At 39.3% G+C, this 14488-nt stretch overlaps 1 protein-coding gene and 1 non-coding gene across 2 annotated transcripts in view; both read right to left on the bottom strand.

The window, feature by feature from the left end:
* Positions 1-14488, bottom strand: part of KCTD16 (potassium channel tetramerization domain containing 16) — a 322100-nt gene that overhangs the window by 268479 nt on the left and 39133 nt on the right. The window lies entirely within an intron of this gene.
* LOC114115058 (U6 spliceosomal RNA) lies at positions 1380-1485 on the bottom strand. Its single transcript, XR_003589561.1, has one exon. It is a non-coding gene; the product is annotated as a U6 spliceosomal RNA (small nuclear RNA).

Below are 14488 nucleotides of genomic sequence, written 5' to 3'. Positions count from 1 at the left end.
AGGCAAAATTTTTGCCACAGTGTTCACCTTGTATATTCTGATCTTTCACTACTCCCCACTCAGAAAGATTGTTAATAGCTTAGAGATTTTAAGTTATCAATAAACACTTTCTCAAGTTCTTTATGGACAAGGTTGATCCCACTTACTATCTGAGCTTCTGTTTCACCTAATATATATAATCCCATGATGGCTAATATTCTTCACAGGCAGTAGTATTAAAGTCCTAAAATTCTAGTAAACTATGATTTTCCTTTAGACCAAAAACTTTCCAGTTTGGCCACTAAACCTCTTAGGACTTCTTGTTGCTTTTGCAGTGTTGCTAAGAAGGTCTTCCTTTCTGTCTATCCCCAGGGGAAATCAGGTAGACAGAGTACCACTAGTAGAAGGCCTCTTGGGAACTTTTTGGAGATCGCAGTTGCTTGTCTTCCCTGAAACTGTCCTTCCTAATGTAACACAGGTAATAATGAACATATGGATGTAAATTTATATTCTGTTCCTAAAAACTAACTTACAGATGATCCTGTTTGCAGAACCCCAGAAATATTTACCTCCAACAGATAATCTGACAATCTGTCTCTTAGCACAATACTTTGCAATCTCCCTGATCACTTTTTTTTAATGAGATAAAAGAGGTCCATAGAAGTCAACTGTTCTGATCAAGACTACAGCACTTAGAGTAATCAAAGACTTTCTTTGTTTTCGATTCCAAATAGTAGGAAGAGAATGGAAAATATGATGTTTGTATCCTTTCAAAGAATGACCACTGCACTTTTTTCTTCTGTACATATGATGCTGTACCTGTCCTCACAGGTAATCCTTGGTCAATGAAGAACACAGTTTGAGAAAGTGGGCATCTAGATCTGATACGCCTGGATTCAAGCCCAGACAATAGCAACTTTAATCTCATTTTATCCAGTGGAGATTTGAAAGCATCCCAGTACAATCTGTGGAAGCAAAAGATGGAAGAAGTACAGGCCTGGCATATACAGTATTATTATCTCCCTGGGTGATTATAAATGAGCCAGGAACCTACTTCTAGAAATATGCTTCTGCCAGTAATTATCTGTATGACTTCAGTTAAACCACTTAATTTCTCCAAATCTCCACTTTGTCATTTGTAAGAGAGTCAGACATTCTCAAAGGTTTTTATTTGCTCAAAATTCTATGATTGGTTTGAAAAGTGAAAGAGTTAGTCCTCAGTTATACCTGACTCTTTGTGACCCCATGGACTGTAGCCTGCTAGGCTTCTCTGTTCATGAAATTCTCTAGGCAAGAATACTGTTGTGGGTAGCCATTCCCCTCTCAAGCGCTCTTCCCAACCTAGGGATCAAACCTGGGTCTCCTATATTGCAGACAGATTTTTTACCATCTGAAGCCCCCAAAATATGGAACACTTCACAAATTTGCATGTCATTCTTGTGAGGTGCCATGCTAACCTTCTCCATATAGTTCAAGTTTTAGTGTATGTGTTGCCAAAGAGAGCATTTAATTGATTGAGGCTGTCCTCTTTGCTAAATGTTGATAATCTTACATGTCACTCGATTGGCTGAAGCAAGATGAAGTGCTTCTAGAAATGAACTCACTCTGAGCTCCAGGAACTACATTTATTCCAGAGTCAAAGGTGATTCGGTTTCTTCCTTCAACATCAGAAATTAGTTGGAGCAAGAAGCAACACATTCAAAAAGGAAGAAGGAGTTCTAGTTGGGTTGTCCACTTTATCTTAAGGAAAGCACTTTCCAGATAATGTAGTGAGTGCTAGCATGTGCATTTGCAAACCACACTGGTTTTGTCCAGAGACCTACCCAGGCCTTAGATACACAGATCCATAGACAACAGGTTGTTACCCTAGAGATGCCCACAACCAACTGCCTGCTTCTTCCCAAAGTCCCAGGTGGGATCAATGGTGATTTAGTAAAAATGTGTCTGACAACAGTCCTTTTTAAAATCCCTGATAAACTAAAACAGGGACTTTTATATGAAACAATTGTTTTTAAAGGTCTAAGTATAAAAGACACTTACTCCTTGGAAGAAAAGTTATGACCAACCTAGATAGCATATTCAAAAGCAGAGACATTACTTTGCTGACTAAGGTCCATCTAGTCAAGGCTATGGTTTTTCCTGTGGTCATGTATGGATGTGAGAGTTGGACTGTGAAGAAGGCTGAGCGCTGAAGAATTGATGCTTTTGAACTGTGGTGTTGGAGAAGACTCTTGAGAGTCCCTTGGACTGCAGGGAGATCCAACCAGTCCATTCTGAAGGAGATCAACCCTGGGTGTTCTTTGGAAGGAATGATGCTAAAGCTGAAAGTCCAGTACTTTAGCCACCTCATGCAAAGAGTTGACTCATTGGAAAAGACTCTGATGCTGGGAGGGATTGAGGGCAGGAGGAAAAGGGGACAACAGAGGATGAGATGGCTGGATGGCATCACTGACTCGACGGACTTGAGTCTGAGTGAATTCTGGGAGTTGGTGATGGACAGGGAGGCCTGGCGTGCTGCGATTTATGGGGTCTCAAAGAGTCAGACACGACTGAGCGACTGAACTGAAGTATAAATCAAGCTTCCAGATTCTATTTGCATTTAATTTGGTATCAGTAGATGTATATTTTCTTCTCTTTTAAAAGTATTTACTCTCTCAAGGTTAAGTACCTTCAAAGACCCACCATCTCAACTTGTAATAAGGGACACTTTTTTAGGATAGGAGAAAGCCTGTTATAAGTTTCTCTCCAATCAACTATAAGGTCTTGAGAAAACTACAAAAATATGACCACATGATCCTCTTTAAAAAAAAAAAAACAAAGATTCTTTTATTTTTTATAGCCACATGGAGGCAAGAAGTTCATTTGTGAACACCTCAAAAAGGGATCAAGAGTTCCAAGTACTGAAATTATACAAAGTTCTTCCCTATTTTTTAAAAAGGAGATAAATTTGATGAATATACAATCACCTTGATGGGGAAACTTGTATACAGTACGTGTTCTGTGCCAGTCACAATTCTGGTGCTCATGAGAACACACGAACACATGAAGTATCCTAGTCCCTGAAATGGGTGCATTACACTACTCTCGCTATTTTTATAGCTATTTGAAAATAACTATAAACATTAATAAAAAATGTTTACTGATACCCAGCTTCCAATATTCCATAACTAGAAGAGAACTGATATATAGGTTATCTTTCTGTAATATATAATCACATAGTATGTAAATATGTAATAATTGTAAGTGGCGAGGTAGGAGAGAAAAATATGCTGGCTTGGGGGTAAGGATGACAATGAAAGGGGGTTTGGTGTGAGACACAGCAAGATGACCATGAATATTCAAGCATACAATATCCTGGATGAAACTGGGATCCCTTCCCAAATGGATACATCTAGATTGCGATACTATTAATTCTACTCTATTAAGAGTCTTAGATATAGCTCTGGACATGGCTGGCTTTAAACAACAGGTCATAGAAATTACCTACTGAGTTCCCTGTGGTCATTGACCAAAGGAGTTCCTGATAGTAGAGATATCAACTCCTAGTGAGGATGGAAAAGAGGAAGAGCAAGAGGGAAGAGAAAAACAAGATAGAAGGAGATGAGAGAAAAAAAAAAAGAACCTGCATTAGGCTGCAGTCTCCATGCTGTAATCACTGAGTTAGAGACAGTTCCAGATGGATGAAACTTCTCTGACACTCAGCCTTTGCCCTGAAACTTGCCTACCGTAGCATGATCTATTTGCTTGTCTTTTCCAGCAAAATGTTCCATTAAGGTTTCTGGCATGAGCCTCATAATCACACTGAAATTCAAGAAACTCAGTAGAATGATTCTTTGTGATCTGGTTGAACCCCACTGAGAAAAAAATTCACCTGTGAGACTGCAGGTGCCAATTGTCACTCTAGCCTGTACTAATCAAAGGTGAAAACTCTTGGCTCTTTTAGTTTTTCTAAGGAAGTGACATTCCTATTTATTATTCATCTACTTTAAGTTTTCACAGAAAGCACTAGGCCACCTGTCCAATGTTGGCACCTAAGGAAAACCGACACACTGAAAATTAATAATAGCAGGTTGAAATACTTGTAGATTTTCTGAAAACAGAGAAGAAAAAAATCAAGATTAACTCTGATTTGGCTTTTGGTAGCTCTCTCCATCGGAGAAGGCGATGGCACCCCACTCCAGTACTCTTGCCTGGATAATCCCATAGACAGAGGAGCCTGGTAGGCTGCAGTCCATGGGGTCGCAAAGAGTCGAACAAGACTGAGAGACTTCACTTTCACTTTTCACTTTCATGCATAGGAGAAGGAAATGGCAACCCACTCCAGTGTTCTTGCCTAGGGAATCCCAGGGATGGGGGAGCCTGGTAGGCTGCCGTCTATGGGGTTGCACAGAGTTGGACACAACTGAAGCAACTTAGCAGCAGCAGCAGCTCTCTCCATAATGCTATTTACTAGAAAATATTTATGCAGCCTTTGCCCAGCCAAATAAATCAGTACATGGATACTTGGATTTAGAAAGATGATAAGTGGGGTGGGCAATGATCTCTTACATTTTAAAAATAGATTAATGACAACATTTTTCTGAATAAACTTCTTTTTCCTTAAAATTTTCAACTTTACAAAAGCTAATATACACACGACTTTCAGAAATAGGTCTACTACCTATACTATATTGATAGTTCACACACTATAAGCTGCCAATGACATGTTGGTATATGTAAATTGTATATGTACACGCTACTTTGCGTAGAAACTGACTAAATGGTCAGGAAACTACTGCAGAAAACCCAAAACTTTGGGGATTGGAGAAGAGGTTTAAAATGCCACTTTTCATGGCTGTCTTACTCAAAATTTATCACCAAGCCCATTTTAGTTAGAAAATAACACTAAAAGGGCTGTCTTTTGTTTCTGCTACTTGCAAACCAACTACTCAGTTCAGGTGCAATAACACTAACAATAATAATAGCTACCATTTATTTAGTGTTTTGCCAGGCTCTCAGCTAATAATGAACTTGCAATATCTCACCATGTTCACAAGAAGCCTTTGATATTAGTAACATTTTTAACCATGAGGAAACTGAGGCAGATAAAAATTGTGTATTAATTAGCCCAACAGCATGCAGCAGTGAACAGTGGAGCTGGGGGTGAACCTGAGTACTTTCACTCCAGAACTCCCTTTTAAACAGTATGCCGTCCTTCACTACCTACCCATACACGTTGATTTAAATATAGATTTGTCACTCAAAACTCTTCAAGCTTCACCTTAAGTGACCCTGATTGATTCATCACTTATATTTCAAGACTTCACTATACAGATCACAGAATCTGGCCAAACTGAGACTGGCCACTTCCCCATACACCCTGTACTTTTCCTTTTTCCAACTGTACTAATGGTATTTCCTTAATGCAAAATGCAGTCATGCACTAAGAGCAGAAGGAGTTGAAACCAATTTAAAATTTATATACGATATATAATAATGATAAAGGCTAACATTTATCAAGCAGTTACTACATGCCAAGAACTGTATTAGTCTATTTACATAAATGTATCATGAATGAAATTGTGTGAAATGACACATATAGTTATTGTTACCCCAATTTTCCAGATGAGAAAATCAAATCTTACGAAGGCTAAGTATTCTGTCTAAAACAACCTAACTTATAAGTATTCCATTGGCCAAGAAGTTTATTTTTTCCTAAGATGGTACAGAAAAACCTGAACAAACTTTTTGGACAACCCAATAAGAGTCTCAAACTGAACTCCAAGTCTGCCTAACTCTAAGAAGCAAGTTTTTAACCATACATTCTAGGTTATATCTATCCCAAATTTTAATTTCCATTATAGTTATTTAAAACTAAGTTCTATATTTTCCTGCATGCATGCTCAGTCACTCAGTTGTATCTGACTCTTTGCGACTCTATGGATTGTAGCCTGCCAGGCTCCTCTGTCCATGAGATTTCTTAGGCAAGAATACTGGAGGGGGTTGCCATTTCCTTCTCCAGGGGATCTTCCTGACCCAGGGATCGAACCCACATCTCCTGAGTCTCCTACATTGGCAGACATATTCTTCACCACCCAGCCATCTGGGAGGCCCTCTATATCTTCCTACTAAACCATATACTTCTTAGAACTAAAGCAAGATTTTGCATCTCTGCCCTACCCCCCAATACACACACAGTTCCAAGTACAGTGAAGTAAGAAAAGCAAACTAGAGGCCAAGTAAAAAAGCGAAGGGAGTAAAGGCAGAGGATTTCAGAGCAAATGTCAACTGTGTGACTTCAGTGATACAGAATCCCTGAGAGGAGTGCACTTCCCCTGCCCTCTGAAGCACCGCCTCTGCTAAATGTGCATCACTGTTGCCGCAGCTAGACTGGCACGGCAGCAGGTTACTGCAGAAAGAGCCCGCGCGCTCCTCTTCTGCACAGCTGTGCCAGCACTATCCCCTAGATGGAAACCTAACCTTAGCTCCAAGTATACAGTTTAGTAGAAAGAAGGCTGTGCTGGAAGTGTCCCCAGGTGGAAATGGCTCACAATCCCCTCACTTTCTCTGAATGCTGTGAAAAGCAATGTAGTTTGTAAACAATTGGAACCCATTGTTAATTCAGGCTTCTCAGAGATTCTAAAGCCCCAGAGACTGTATAATTAGTTTAAAATTTTTAAAGGAGTAGGTTTTAAGTGAGATTGGGTGTATCCTCAGTTACACTGCCAGTGGTCAGTCTAAGAAATAGGTATGTAAATTAAAGAAAGTTATTTAAACATACCAGAGCCAGAAGATATTAATAAATCTGAGTGTGATTCTAAAAATGGGCAAAGACTTGAGTCAGCAAAATTTGAAACCACTTCTAATTTTATCTGACCCATTCGGTTATATTCTGCTTCTTGTGACAATATTAGTCCCTATGGTATCATAGAGAACTAGCATGGGAAGAATAGCAGACAAAGTCAAGAGACAGGATTCAAGGTCAGGTCAGACTGTCACTTAAAGCAGAGTAAACTCCAGGAAGTTATCTGGTGCCTACGAGACTTATTTTCATATGTACAATAGATATGGCCTGACTTATTGAATTTGTATTCTTAGTACAAAAACCCACAAGAAATACTTTACTATTTGTAAGGTCTATTATATAATATATATTAATCAATGGGGGAAAAACTGTAGCCATACTGTGAAGATAATATGTAATAAACATTTTTTATTTGATTAAAAGAGAGAATTGGTTTTTTCTCCCTATCTCCTCCTTTTTCTCAGTTGACTGCGTAATATGTGCCAGATGTTGTATTAGGTGCTGGGAATATAGTGACAAACTAATCAGATAAGATACCTTGTGGGGTAGGGGGTAGGATGACAATAGTTAATGTGTAAATAAAAACATGAATACTTTCAGAGGATGAGAAGTATTATAAATAAAATGATAATGATTACAAAAGAACTTGAGGCAATAACACATGGTTGACAATTGGAAAAATCAGAGAGTCTCTAGTATAAAAGAGAAAGTGGAAAGAAAACTCCAGAAAAAAGAACAGCAACTGCAAGTCCCTAAAAATGAAGTAATTTTGGCAAATTCAAGAGACAGAAATAAGTCCCCTACAGAAGGAACATAATGAGTGAAGAGGGTATCATGAGGTAGCTTGATCAGGCAATACATATAGGATGGGTCTTGGAGATTCAGTTTTTAAAAAGTAATTTAGATTTTAGTCTAAAGGCAGTGAGAAGCCATTGGATAGTTTTAATTAGGAGAGCAACTTAATCTGATTTGCATGGTCAGAATCTTTGATAAGACCAATAAAGAGGTGTGCATGCTAAGTAGCTTCAGTCGTGTCCAACTCTGTGACCCCATGGACTGTAGCCCACCAGTCTCCTCTGTCCATGGGATTCTCCAGGCAAGAATACAGGAGTGGGTGTCCATGCCCTCCTCCAAGGGATCTTCCTGGCCCAGGAACTAAACTTGTGTCTTTTATGTCTCCTGCTTTGGCAGGCAAGTTCTTTACCACTAGTGACACCTGGGAAATCCCAACTTTTGCCGATATGAACCCCAATGAGGTCTGCCTCATGTTGGGTCTGCCCAAACATCGTTTGATCTCTGGGATATACCATCCTCATCATCACATCATTTCTCTGAACACTTCAGTGGCCCCCTCACTGTCCTTGGCATGAAGACCAGAATCCTCAACATTGCCACAAAGCACTGCAAAGTCTGAACCTTGCATGTCTCTCAACCCCGTATGATGGTCCACTTCCTCCTTGCCTCTGCCTTCTAGACCATCCGGACTTCCTAAGGGTCTTTGAACATGTGATTCTCCCTATCACCTCAGAACTTTTGCAGATGGTATTCCTTTGGCCTGGAATACTTATTTCCTCCATGTATCTTGCCAACCCCTATACTTAAGTCTCATAGCAACTGTCACTTCTTGAGGATGTTTTCCTTAACCTCTATGATGAGATCAAATCTTCTATCCTCTTATTTTATATTCCTATAGAAACACAGTCCTCTCCTTGAAAGTATCTATCACAGTTATGACTTCACACTGATTGGTTTGATTCTTTAATTAATTTGCATCTCCCCTACAAGATTGTAAGTGCCTCAGGGACAAAGATTGTATTAATATACATATTTGCTCTGAAATTCCCCATATTCAGCACAGTACTGAAATCAAGCGGGAATTCAATTAATAAAAAAAAAAAATCAACCAGGCAGAAGAAGAAATAAAAAATGATAACAAACCAAGAGGAAAATAACAGACAATATAAATAAACTCACGTGAGATCCAAGTAATAAAGTTATGAGATACAGACTATATGTTCAAAGAATTGATAGACATAATTAGGAATTTTGACAGGAACTGGAAACTATTAAAAATAATCAATAGAAAAACATGTAATTGAAAATTATAATAATCAAAATTAAGAACCCAATGAAGGTTTTTGATAGTACAATAAATTCAGCTGAAGAGCAAGTTAGTAAACTAGAACATAGGCCAGAAGAAAACATCCAGAATAAACATGTGAAAAATAAATGCATTAAAGCAGAGGTGGGAACCAAAACAATCTGATCATATTGCAAATGTATGAAATAATCTCACTGAAGAGGATGCATGGAAAAGATGCTGACCTAAGTAATGCTGGAAATATATGGACTCCATAAAACTAAATGCAAAAGAAATTGTACATAAGCACTGTCTTCTGGTTGGTAAAGTTGCACCCCACAGGGTACAGGTTACCAACTCTGAAACTGCTATACATGCATATTGGAATTGAACAACTAGGTAAATGGATAGCAAAAAGCAGGAATAAGTTTCTCCCTGTTGCGGGATGGAGGGTGATTACAGAAAAACAAGGGGAGGAAGCAAGAACTCCTATATAGCTTAATACAGATGCTGATAGTTGTATTATCTGTATAATAGGTAGATAGATAGGTAGGTAGGTAGGTAGATAGATATAGCTATGTACATATACATGGCTGGGCTTCCCTGGTGTGGCTCAGTGGTAAAGAATCTGCCCGCAATGCAGGAGAAGCAGGAGACGTGTGTTCCATCCCTGGGCTGGGAAGATTCTCTGGAAGAGGAAATGGCAACCCACTCCAGTATTCTTGCTTGGAAAATTCCATGGACAGAGGAGCCTGAGAGGCTACAGTCCGTTGGGTCACAAAGAATCAGACATGACAGAGAAACTGAATACACACACACATTTACATGATTGGTAAACATACATTTATGCCCTCGCTATGTCAGATAAGAGAAACTAGAAGTATGTCACTCCAGAAGCAATGAGTTCACCAGCAACCTGATTTTGATTTCTAATACCATTATTCAATAAAAGAAACCACGGCTCGCCAGGGAAATGGTTGATCCCAGGACTAGGGTAGGAAATATTCAAAATAAACCTGGAGGATCTTATAGTAACAGAAATAATGAAGTGCTCCAAAATAAAAAAAAATTAAAAACCCCACGAAAACAAAATACTGACAAAGATGGACTTATATCAAAGGAATATGGGAGTCACTGAAAGAGTTCCGAAGGACCAAAGCCAAAACAACCTGAGTAACAAAGTTTTAATACAAAGTTGCATTGTAACTCAAAATATAAAGTAAATGTCCACAACATAAATAAATAACTGAATAAAGAACTGAATGAGAAAAAAGATAAAAAGCTCCCATGCAGAAGAATCCCAAATAATTTAAGTAGATATTGTGCCCTTGAGGAGGAATATAACTCCACTCCTTAAGTGTGAGTGGGCATAGGACTTCTCTCCAAGGAGTATAGTGTGGAAAAATTAAAAAAGAGAGAGCAAGAGAGTAAACTTACAGGAAAGAAACTTGACAACCACTAATTCATAGGATTAAGGTCAACAGTAAAAGTGATGTTAATGAGATAGGACAAACCTGTGATATGACATGATAAAAATAGCATTTTACTTCTGTGGTTTTCCTTCCAAAAGCCCACAACCCCAGTCTAACCATTACAAAAACATCAGCCAAGATGAATCTCAGGAAATAAGAAAACTATATGTAACATGGTATCTTGGATGGAATTCTAGAACAGAAAAAAAGACATTAGGTAAAAACTAAAGGAATCTGAATAAATTATGAACTTCAGTAAATGATAATGTGTCAGTATTTGTTTATTACGGCTTCCCTGGTAGCTAAGTTGGTAAAGAATCTGTCTGCAGTGCAGGAGACCTAGGCTTGATCCCTGGGTCAGGACGACCCCTGGAGAGGGGAATGGCTAGCCACTCCAGTGTTCTTGCCTGGAGAATCCTATGGACATAGGACCCTGGCTGGCTACAGTCCATGGGCTCGCAAGGATTCAGACATGACTTAGCGACTAAACTACTACCACCATTGGTTTATTAATAAATATTGACTGTATAAAATTTCTACAATGTCTGGTGAGCTTTAAGATCCATGTAGAATTAAAAAGGTGTGGCAAGAGTGGCACATTAGTTGGGAAGTTGGCAAGCGTGTTTTCAGATGTAGGAAGTATATAATCGCCTATGGTTTGCATTTATTCAATAATAATAATGATAATTATAATAAAATTGTGTTGTGGGTAAATTCTCATTACTTTCTATGCAAAACACCTGCTAAGAACTGTAATCCAAGTGTATGCCCTGACCAGCAATGCTGAAGAAGCTGAAGTTGAACGGTTCTATGAAGACGTACAGGACCTTCTAGAACTAACACCCAAAAAGATGTCCTTTTCATTACAGGGCACTGGAATGCAAAAGTAAGAAGTCAATAAACACCTGGAGTAACAGGCAAATTTGGTGTACAGAATGAAGCAGGGCAAAGGCTAATAAACTTCTGCCAAGAGAACACACTGGTCATAGCAAACACCCTCTTCCAAAAACACAAGGGAAGACTCTACACATGGACATCACCAGATGGTCAATACCAAAATCAGATTGACTATATTCTTTGCAGCCAAAGATGGAGAAGCTCAATACAGTCAGCAAAAACAAGACTGGGAGCTGTCTGTGGCTCAGATCATGAACTCCTTATTGCCAAATCCAGACTTAAATTGAAGAAAGTGGGGAGAAACACTAGACCATTCAGGTATGACCTAAATCAAATCCTTTATGATTATACAGTGGAAGTGAGAAATAGATTTACGGGATTAGAACTGATAGACAGAGTGGCTGATGAACTATGGATGGAGGTCTGTAACTTTGTACAGGAGACAGGAATCAAGACCATCCCCAAGAAAAAGAAATGCAAAAAAGCAAAATGGCTGTCTGGGGAGGCCTTACAAATAACTGAGAAAAGAAGAGAAGTGAAAAGCAAAGGAGAAAAGGAAAGATATACCCATTTGAATGCAGAGTTCCAAAGAATAGCAAGGAAAGATAAGAACACCTTCCTCAGTGATCAATGCAAAGAAATAGAGGAAAACAATAGAATAGGAGAGACTAGAGATCTCTTTAAGAAAATTAGAGATACCAAGGGAACATTTTATGCAAAGATGGTCTCAATAAAGGACAGAAATGATATGGACCTAACAAAAGCAGAAGATATTAAGAGGAGGTGTCAAGAATACACAGAACTGTACAAAAAAGATCTTCACGACCCAGATAATCACGATGCTGTGATCAATCACATTCACCTGAGCCAGACATCCTGGAATGTGAACTCAAGTGTGCCTTAGGAAGTATCACTAAGAACAAAGCTAGTGGAGGTGATGGAATTCCAGTTGAGCTATCTCAAATCTTAGAAAGATGATGCTGTAAAAATGCTGCACTCAATATGTCAGCAAATTGGGAAAACTCAGCAGTGGCCACAGGACTGGAAAAGGTAAGTTTTCACTGCAATCCCAAAGAAAGGCAATGCCAAAGAATACTCAAGCTACTGCACAATAGCACTCATCTCACACACTAATAAAGCAATGGTCAAAATTCTCCAAGACAGGCTTCAGCAATACATGAACCATGAACTTCCAGATGGTCAAACTGGTTTTAGAAAAGCAGAGGAACCAGAGATCAAATTGCCAACATTCGCTGGATCATCGAAAAAGCAAGAGAGTTCCAGAAAAACATCTATTTCTGCTTCATTGAATATTTCATAGCCTTTGACTATGTGGATCACAATAAACTGTGGAGAATTCTGAAAGAGATGGGGATACCAGACCACCTGACCTGCCTCTTGAGAAACCTATATGCAGGTCAGGAAGCAACATAAAACAACAGACTGGTTCCAAATAGGAAAGGGAGTACATCAAGGCTGTATATTGTCACCCTGCTTATTTAATTTATATGCAGAGTACATCATGAGAAATGCTGGACTGGAGGAAACACAAGCTGGAATCAAGATTGCTGGGAGAAATCACAATAACCTCAGATATGCAGATGACACCACCCTTATGGCAGAAAGTGAAAAAGAACTAAAGAGCCTCTTGATGAAAGTGAAAGAGGAGAGTGAAAACGTTGGCTTCAAGCTCAACATTCAGAAAACGAAGATCATGGCATCCGGTCCCATCACTTCATGGCAAGTAGATGGGGAAACAATTGACTTTATTTGGGGGGGGGGCTCCAAAATCACTGCAGATGGTGACTGCAGCCATGAAATTAAAAGATGCTTAATCCTTGGAAGGAAAGTTATGACGAACCTAGACAGCCTATTAAAAAACAGAGACATTACTTTGCCAACAAAGGTCTGTCTAGTCAAGGCTATGGTTTTTCCAGTGGTCATGTATGGATGTGAGAGACTATTAAGCAAGCTGAGCACCAAAGAATGGATCTTTTGAAGTGTGGTGTTGGAGAAGACCCTTTCGAGAGCCCCTTGGACTGCAAGGAGATCCAACCAGTCCATCCTAAAGGAGCTCAGTCCTGGGTGTTCATTGGAAGGACTGATGCTGAAGCTGAAACTCCAATACTTTGGCCACCTGATGAGAAGAGCTGACTCATTGGAAAAGACTCTGACACTGGGAGGGATTGAGGGCAGGAGGAGAAGGGGATGACAGAGGATGAGATGGTTGGATGGCATCACCGACTCAATGGACATGGGTTTGGGTAGACTCCAGCAGTTGGTGATGGACAGGGAGGCCTGGCACGCTGCAGTTCATGGGGTTGCAAAGAGTAGGACATGACTGATCAACTGAACTGAACTGAGGAACTGTATATTTTTTATACTATCCAAAACTCCTGTCTATAAACCAGAATACCAGTACATGGTCTTTAGATAAATAAGGATTTCCTGGTTTTGGAAGTCGAAGTAAGGGATCTTGCTATAATATGTATTAATACTCATAAGAAATCTAATATATTTCAAAAGCCACCTTCCTTTCCAAAAAAAAAAAAAAAAAAACCACACACAAGTTCTTTTAATTAGCAGCTCTGCTTCTGAATTTATAAATTTCAACTTACAAACAACTTTTAGAAAAAGTGGGTTAAGTATGCTGTGCATATGTGCTAAATCACTGCAGTCATGTCTGACTCTGCAACCCTATGGACTGTAGCCCGCCAGACTCCTCTGTCCATGGGATTCTCCAGGCAAGAATACTGGAGTGGGTTGCCATGCTGTCTTCCCGACCCAGGGATCAAACCTGCGTGTCTCAGGTCTCCTGCATTGGCAGGTAGATCCTTTATCACTAGCACCATCTGAAGTCCCTAAAGCATGGTGTACTCATGTACTATGCTTCTAAAGAACAGAATGGGAACCTTCAATTTTCAACTGCAACTTGGTTACCAGGTTGTATCATCGACATGACACAGTTAAATGAAGCAAGACACTGAAATGAGATTCCTTTCACATTTCATAGAACACAGGGATTGTGTGTTTTTTCCCCCTGCGGGAGGGGGGTGGGTGGTGGTGGTAAAGATTGAATGTAATATTTCAATCATACCCAAAAGAACATGAGTTAATATTTCATAGCTACTTAATCCACTCATTCAGAGACAGTAATGCAAATGTTCAAATATTTATGCTTCGTAGGCAAAACATGGTGCCCTGAATTATTGTATTGTACTCTCTTATGCCACTGACTTACGATTCATTTCAGATCAGGTAACCAGAAAATCACTG

The sequence above is a fragment of the Ovis aries genome, chromosome 5 (assembly GCF_016772045.2).
Source record: "Ovis aries strain OAR_USU_Benz2616 breed Rambouillet chromosome 5, ARS-UI_Ramb_v3.0, whole genome shotgun sequence".
NCBI classification, from domain to species: Eukaryota; Metazoa; Chordata; class Mammalia; order Artiodactyla; family Bovidae; genus Ovis; species Ovis aries.
This window is presented reverse-complemented; position numbering and strand designations above follow the sequence as displayed.